General features: G+C 62.6%; 1 protein-coding gene across 5 annotated transcripts in view; it reads right to left on the reverse strand.

The window, feature by feature from the left end:
• Nucleotides 1-3,433, reverse strand: part of TRPM2 (transient receptor potential cation channel subfamily M member 2) — a 54,185-nt gene extending 50,752 nt beyond the window's left edge. For all 5 annotated transcript variants that reach the window (XM_039245484.1, XM_039245483.1, XM_039245486.1 and 2 more), the window contains exon 1: nt 3,149-3,433. The gene's annotated coding sequence lies outside the window, so the exon portion shown is untranslated. The remainder of the gene's footprint in view (nt 1-3,148) is intronic.
• Nucleotides 3,434-8,126: the final 4,693 nt, after the last annotated feature.

Below are 8,126 nucleotides of genomic sequence, written 5' to 3' on the forward strand. Positions count from 1 at the left end.
CTCAGGTGTGCAGCCCCCTGGGCTCTGAGGGTAAATGCTGCTGTTCCCGAGCTGCCCGAGTGTGGTGTCCGCGGCCGGAACGCACCGAGACATGACAGCACCGTGCCTCCCGGAGGCTCTGGCCCTGGCGGCGCAGGTCAGGGAGCCTCACACTGCGTGGCCCTCCCAGGGCCATTGCTGTCCTAGCGAGGAGCTCACCTGGGCCCTCACCCGCTTCCCAGGGAAGCAGTTAAGCGAGAAACATTCCTAGCTGACAGCAGAGGGAAGCGAGGCTCCGGACATCTCGGTCAGCGGCCGGGCTGCGGGGGGACCTGAACCGGAAGGCGTCCGGCCACCAGGACAGGGCGCCGGGTGGTGGGGCAGCGGGCATGAGCAATGAAGGCCTTCACCTGAAGCCGCTCTTGGCCCTCCCCGCCTTGATCCCATCGGTCAGACCCCCATCGGAGTCTCGTACAGACTTTCCCAAACCACAGCTGCCGGCAGATCCCGGAAACTAGTCAGCACCAGGCCCCTCCCCAGTGCCCACCAGACTCCACAGGGCAGGGCCAGGGGCCAGGCACCACCGCTCCCCGCTGGCTGCCTCCCCGCTGGCTGCCTCGAGCCTGGACACTGACTGCCACTCCCTCCCCTCCCCTTCCTCCCCTCCCTCCCTTCCCCTCCTACTCTCTCCCCCATCCCCAGTCTGGGCCCTGGAAGAGTCTGGAAACCCAGGGCTGACTTTTACCTTACAAAATCCCCCATCCACCTTCTCTGCTCGCCCCCCCCCCCCCAAAATCCAACCATCAACCATTGGTGGCTTTCCTCACGTAAGGCCGAGAGCAGCTGTCGTCGCCCTGGTTTGCAGCCATAACTCTCCACGTGCAGTGGCAAAGGTGTGTGTGAAAAACCCTGAAAGTGCGGGCACCTGGGGGGCTCAGGGGGTTAACCATCTGACTCTTGACCTTGGCTCAGGTCATGATCTCATGGTTTGTGAGTTCGAGCCCCATGTCGGGCTCTGTGCTGACAGCTCAGAGCCTGGAGCCTGTTTCAGATTCTGTGTCTCCCTCTCTCTCTGCTCCTCCCCTGCTCACACTGTCTCTCTGTCTCTCTCTCAAAAATAAACATTTAAAAACTATATAAATAAAAAGGAGGAAGAAACCAAGGACACAATCAACAGACTCAAAAAGTAGAACATAATGGTATAAACACTAATTATAATAAATACATGATATAAGTGTATCTATATAAATGTTTCTGAAAAACAAACAAAAAATGCACATCTACAAATGTCCTTTGGCACAGGACCCCCCACAGCGATGGGAAGCTGTTGCCATGGAGTGAGTGGGCCTGCAAGGGACAGAGCCGCAGTGGGGTGGCTGTCCAGATGCAGCGGAGAGGGGCGTGAGCGCAGGTGCACGGGGAGGGGCCGCAGCAGCGCCTGCACCCAGGTGCCCCCCATCCAGGCTCCTGCAGTCCAGAGGTGGGGTGCTGGGCCCCTGGAGGCATCGGGAATAGACACCAAGTCCAAACAGAACAGAAGCCCTGAGGACCGTGCTGTCAGCAGCCACCTGACCCCAGGACTGTGGGGACCCATAGACAGGGTCCTGGCCCCATTCCCACCCACCCCAGCCCAAAAGGTTCAACCGACAGACTGTGTGAGGCTATTGAGGGTACACGGGCCAGATGTCCCCTACACACACACACACACACACACACACACACACACACACACTCCGTGCCTGCTCCCTCCCTCCCCAGGTCAGGCATCCTCTGAAATCCCTGCTGGGAAAACACTTTGCAGACTTTAAATAGCAATACACCCCATCAAAGGAAGTGCCCCCCACCCCGCAGCAGAGGGTCCTATGGTCTGTGGCCTGGGGTGAGGGGGGGACTTGTGGTCAGAGCGCAAGTCCAAGATGGGCCAAGTTCCTGATCTCCCCGGGTTGCAGCAGGGCACCCCGGAAAGACCTCACCCTGGCCCTGTCGCAATGCCTGCGGCGCCCCAGTCTGTGCCCTGCGCCCCGCCCCTCCCCCAGTCTGCGCCTCCGGCCCGCAGCGCACCCCCTGCCCCGCGCCCCGCCCCAGCACGGGGCCTGTCACCTCTCTCTGCACCCCGGTGCTGTCCACCCCGGCGGCGGAGGGCGCGCTCCCCGCTCGCAGCCGGCCGGTGTCCCCGCGTCCCGCGGTGCCGCCCGCAGCGCGCTCTGCGTCACGGCCGCGAGCGCTCCGCCGCGAGTCCCGCGCCCGCCAGCGCCAAGGACGGCTGGCCCCGAGACGCGCCACGCGAGGGACCCCGGACCGGGCTCCTGCGGGACCGGCAGGCGGCTTCCCCCCAAGCCCGGAACCGCACTGGGCTGGGAGGGGACAGGGGGCGGGGGTCAGCTGGTGGGCGGGGCAGGAGACCCAGGGGGCTGGGAACCGGAGCCCACCCCCCCTGCAGACCTCAGGACGCTCCTCCGACAAGACTCCTGCAGCTATGTCACCCCCGCCTTCCTGGAGTCGTGAAAACAGGAGACCCCTCCCCGTAAGGCAGGGCCCAAGGGGGCAGGAAAGATCTAGCCTCACAGCACCCACGTGGCAGGTGCTGGCCACCGGGCCCTATAGATGCCTAAACTCCACCCTGGTCGGACTGCCCCTTCTCAGTCCTCCTGGCTGGAAGAAGGGTGAGGATTCTGACTCCCCCTCCCCCCCACCAGCAGCTGATCACAGCTTTCCTAAAGGTCCAAACCACCCCCACACCAGGCCCTCACCTCACAAGGGCCACTACCCTCTCCTCCCCAGACACCAGCGCACGCTGCCCCCCCCCGCCCACTCCTGGGCCCTGTACCTCTGCTGGCTCACTGACCACCTCCTCATCTCCCCCCCGAGTGTGCCCACCTAGCGTCCAGATTCCTGCCCAGGACACCCTCCGCCGGAGGGCCCCTGGCCTTTGTCTGCCCTGCCTCTTCACAAAGGAGCGAGTCCCAGCGCCGCGGGCCCACAGGGCGCCTGCCTCACCACCCCACCCACCGAGGTCTGTGCAGCTGCTGTCAGAGCCCCGGCGCTGGGCTCTGCTGGTGGAGTTCTCAAGGCCTTGGATAGGCACAAAGGTGGCCGGAGCCTTCCTCCAGACCAGCTGGCGCCATGGAGTGGGCAGCCCTGAGCGTGAGGGAGAATTCGAGGCTCTCACCTGCAGGAGGCGCCCCTGGCACTGCTGCGTTCTCAGAGTCCGGCAGCCTAGGCATGCGACAGGTGCCCGCGGCCGCCAGGGCCTCAGACCGTAATTAACAGGCAAAGGAAGCAGAGCCGCACCGGTGTCTGTGGTGCTTACTAGCAGCGGTGCCTGGACTCGGGGCCAGCGCCCCCTCCCTGGGGTGCCTCTGGCCTGAGAGCCAGCCCGCTGCCGAAAAGCCTATGGTGGAGGGTCCATTAATATTTCATGAGACAGTAACCACCGCAGAGCTCCGGCGGTGGGCACGGCCGGTCTGACTTTGGCTTCCAAGCATCCCGGGGCCTCTGTGGGAACGTCAGTCAAGGGGAAGTAGTACATGAAATGGGCTGCTGACCAAACATCTGCTCTCATGTCCCCGCTGTGGCTCCTTCCCTTCCAGAAAAAACCACACATTTCACAAGAAGGCCACGTTCCGTCTGCCAGGACTCCATTGCAAGAGGAATTATGAAACATCCTCCTCATAAAAATAAAAAGGCATTTGACCGTAAAGCAGAAACACAGCAAGTCCTGCCCTTGATTGAGACTCGTCTCAAGTTCAGATGAAGGAAATGCGGGGGACTTTTTCACGGACAACATGCCCCAGGTAGAAAGGTCTGGCAGCAAAAAGAAAACATCCATCAGTGAAAATCAGTGAAGAAGAGGGCACAGTGTGGTTGTGAATAACACGCAGGAGCAGAGACACACAGGTGCTGGGTGGGTCCGGGGGTGGGGAGACAGCACGGCCGGGGGGTGGGGGCGCAAACTTCTACAAGGGCCACCTAGTAAATACTTCAGGCTTCGCAGGCCCGGAGGCTCCGTTTTAACAACTCAGCTCTGCCCCCTGCAGCCGGGAAGCAGCCATCAGCCACGGGTACATGTTGGGTGTGGCCGTGTGCCAATAAAACTTTATTTACACAGGCTGCGGTTTGCGGACCCCTGGTCCAGACAGAGCACCAGAAGTGGGGATGCCATCATCCCCTCGCCTCTTCACGTCTCAGGTCCACGGATCATCTACATTCTGGAAACGGCTTCTCAGAAAGGATGGATGAGATGTGACAGCGACGTGGGAGCAAAATGGTGCAGAGGCCGGGGCCCCACAGCGCGTGCCTGCCTGACAGCGTAACAGGCAGCACGTTTCCAAGCAACAGATATAGAGGCAGAGCTGGGAGGGGCCCCAAGGCCCAAACAACCTCTCAGGACACTTTTTTTTTTTTTTTAATGTTTATTCATTTTGGAGAGAGAGAGAGAGAGAGAGAGAGACAGCATGAGCAGGGGAGGGGCAGAGAGAGAGGGAGACAGAACCAGAAGCAGCTCCAGGCTCCCAGCTGTCAGCACAGAGCCCGATGTGGGGCTCGAACTCATGAACCATGAACCATGAGATCATGACCTGAGCCAAAGTCGGATACTTAACTGACTGAGCCCCCCAGGCGCCCCAGGACACTTTTAAATGAACACATGCAGGCTGCTCCTCTCTCTGCCGGCGTGTTGTGAGGTTTGCCGTGGGGATCTGGAACGTGTCTGCAGCCCGTCCTTCCTGCCCTGTGCCAGAGCCTGCCAGGCCACCCTCCAGCAGAGGGGTCAGCGAGGTTTATTCATTTAGCGTGCATCCTTGCGAAGCACCACGCCAAGCTCCGCACGCCCGTCTGCAGGCCTCACGATGCGATGTGTCAGAGCTTCTTGTGCCCGTTCCCTGGTGAGGGGTCTGTGACTCAGGGACACTGAGGAACATCCCAAGGGCCCCTGGCAGGGTCCAACCCAGCGTTCGTCACTCTCTCCCGGGAGGCCGTGCCATGACGATGAGGCTTGCTGCCTGCAGCCTCGTGAAGGAGCTTGGAAGACCCCCTCAGGTCTCCAGAGACGGCAGCCCTGGCCCACAGCCCGACCTCATGAGAGGCCCCGAGTCAGGCCAGCAGCCCGGCGGTTCCCAGAGTCCCGCCCCTCAGGCACTGCGAGGAGATAATGTCTCCTGTTGTGAGCTGTTGGGTTTGGGGCCATTTGTTACACAGCTGCTGATAACTGATACAGTTTGAAAGGTTAGATGGTGGAGCCTGGGGTGAGGGTGGATGGAGAGAAGGGAAGCTAGGGCAGAGGCTGGGGCAAGTCCAGCCATTCCCCGGGCTGCACATGGTCAGACACGTTCACCAGTGGGCCCAGCGTGGAGTCCCCCGCCCGGCACAGTGAGGGGGGTGCAGACAGCGCGTTGTTGCCCTCAACAGCACTCCTCGTTGTGCGAGGCAGCCGCCCCGACGCCAGCGGGTGAGGCCACAGTTTCAGGGAGATCGGGCCAGCAGCTCTAGGCCGGAGAGTCCTGTGCTCTCCCAGGAGCCCTGGGAGCCTGGGGGCCCCCCAGCTGTGCACCCAGAGCCACAGGGGCCTGCCTTGGTACCCCAGCGGTGATAGGCCGGGGGCCGTGCCTGGGAGGGTCCCGGCTGAGAGCTGAGGCAGAACTGAGGAAGAGCGGCTGAAACACAAGGAGGCCGAGTCCCCAGACGGAAACCAGGCAGGAGGAAGGTATGCAGGCCTGGGGACAGTCCACCCTGGGGTGACCTGTTAGCTGGTGACAGTTTCTGCTGCCATCACAGAACAGAGCTCACACCTGGCCCCTCCCTCCCCCACCAGGACCTTCTTCTCTGCCACCGTCCAGCCCAAACGCCCAGAACTTTCCTCTGCGCCTCGGTCCCAACGTCCCGTGGGGCAGCCCCCAGGATGACGGCAGAGTGGTCAGCCTGCAGAGAGGAGAGCAGGCCCTGCCCTGGGTCCCTGTCATGCCTGCTGGGGCCGCACCATCCCCCAGAATGCACAGGGGCCAGGACCCCAGCAGAGAGAGGACCATGCTTCCCGGTTCCCAGCCCCGGAGGCCACCTGGCAGCAGGAAGCCCCTCCCACCCCCCCCAACCCGAGGGCCCCAAGAAGCCATAAGGAGGAGTCGCTGCAGCTGTGGCTTCCAGAAGCTCGCAGGGGCTCCTGGGGCAGCCACACGGGTCTGGGACATGGTGCAGGCAGAAATGAAGCTCGGGATTCAGCTGGGCTAGAAGTGAGGGAAGGGGACTGTCCTGTGGTAGCCGGGGTGCGTGGGGATCCTGTGGGCAGGGCCCCAGAGTGACTGCCGGGAGAGGGGAGTTTCCCCCGAGATGGGGAAGTGTGCACAGGACACACAAAGAGGGACCGCGGCGGGGACCGAAGGCACAGCGTGTCCGGGCTGTCCCCTTTCCCACAGCGACCACAGCCTGAAGCAGCGGGTTCTCTTTTTCTCTGATGTCCCTCTGGGCACCTCCCCTCACTCACTCTCATTATCCACTTCAGGCACGTAGCTCAGGCTGGAAACCGGGTTTGCACACCCGCCGCAGAGCCGGCCTCTGGGTGCATAGCCTGATGCCAGGCCAGTCCCCAAACAGGCACCTGAGTCACTGGAAAAAACCTTCTTGCTGCTGGACTCAAGCAGCCAGGGTGCAGGCCTGAAGCAGAGGGTAGACAGCATCTGCTGCGGGCAAGTGCAGGCTGGGGGGCCGGAGGTAGAGCCTGGGCCCCAACAACAAAGACCGAGGCCCTGGATCCAGCCACACTTGAAGCCACTACCCTTGGCTTCTCGATGACACAAACCAGTGTTTCAGTTTTGGTTCAGGCAAGTTCCTCTGCATGGCTGCCTGTGTCGGGGTTCATTCCGGAAGCAGGAGCCCCAGGAGTGTGGCAAAAGAGGAGATGTGTTACAGGAGGTCATCCTTACACAGTTCTGGAAGGGGCTAGGGACACAGAAGTCCAGGAGGAATTCGGGAAGGGGATCAAGAAGGAGTTCTCCCAGGGCAGGGGGGGGGGGAGGGGCGCAGGTGCAGGGGGAGGAGCCTGCAGGGGATCTGGGGAGCTCGGCGGGCCCCGCTCTGGACGCAGGACCACAGCGGGGGCTGGTGGAGAGGTCTGTGGACAGCGGTGAGTTTGCAGCGGCGAGGGATGCTGGCAGCAGGAAAGGCCACTGGCGGCAAGAAGACGGCACACTTTAGGGACGACCCCAGCCCCCCCCAAACCCACCCTTCTGCGTCCGTCCATCTCTCCCCATCTCTGCCCAGGACGGTCTTCCCTACTGTCTTCCACCTTCCAAAGCACGTGCAAATTTCTCCTGGGGTCAAGTCCCGCCGGCAGCTGCCCGGGGAGGGGAGTTCTGGGAACGCTCGGTGACACACCCAAACCACACACTTCTACTTAGCAGGTAAAGACTCCTCACTCTGTGAGTGTCACCTGAGTCACCAGGACCTTCAACCGGCCACTGGACTCGGGGACGAGTGGTTTCTGGTCCCCAGTGAGTAGTACCGGGGAAGGACATGCCCTGAACCTGAGGGTTGATCTGCCCCAGGCAGGCCGGCAGGGCCCCACACCTGCCCCCGTCATGCCCGTCGCCCGCACAGAGCCCTCGAGGTGCGGCCCTGGTGCCGAGAGCCAGGGCCTGTCCGTGTGGCTCATGCCCCACCTGGCCTGGCCCCTTTACGGACCATACGAGTCCTGCGAGGAGGAGGAGGGGCCACCTCAGCCAGGTGGGGACACGCAGGGCCAGCACCTGCAAAGCCCCCTTCCCAGGCGCCACAGGCCCACAGCCGCAGCCCGCGGTGCCCGGCCCCGTGCCCGTTGCGCCTTCCCCAGAACCAGCTTCTGCAGATGCCCGCTTCCGCCTGCTGGCGGCATGCTGTGCACACCGTGGGCAGACCCTCCTGTCACCTGACGTGCCTCCCAAGTCGGGAGAGCCAGAAGCCCTGAGCAAGCTCGCTCAGCCTGCGCCTCTTGGACGCTTCCTGCCCCTCGGCGAGGCTGAACTCCTGTCCCGCCCTGACACCTGCACTGAGCCAGCCGTGGAGCCAGGGTCTGTCGGAGAGCTCCGGCGGGCTTTCTTCCTCCTCAAAGAACACCGCTGTCCTCTGTTGCCTGAGGAGGCTCACACACCATCTTGGGGGGACTCGTCACCCGTGCGTTG

The sequence above is a fragment of the Hyaena hyaena genome, unplaced genomic scaffold, assembly GCF_003009895.1.
Source record: "Hyaena hyaena isolate Hyena2069 unplaced genomic scaffold, ASM300989v1 scaffold_254, whole genome shotgun sequence".
In the NCBI taxonomy this organism is placed as follows: Eukaryota; Metazoa; Chordata; class Mammalia; order Carnivora; family Hyaenidae; genus Hyaena; species Hyaena hyaena.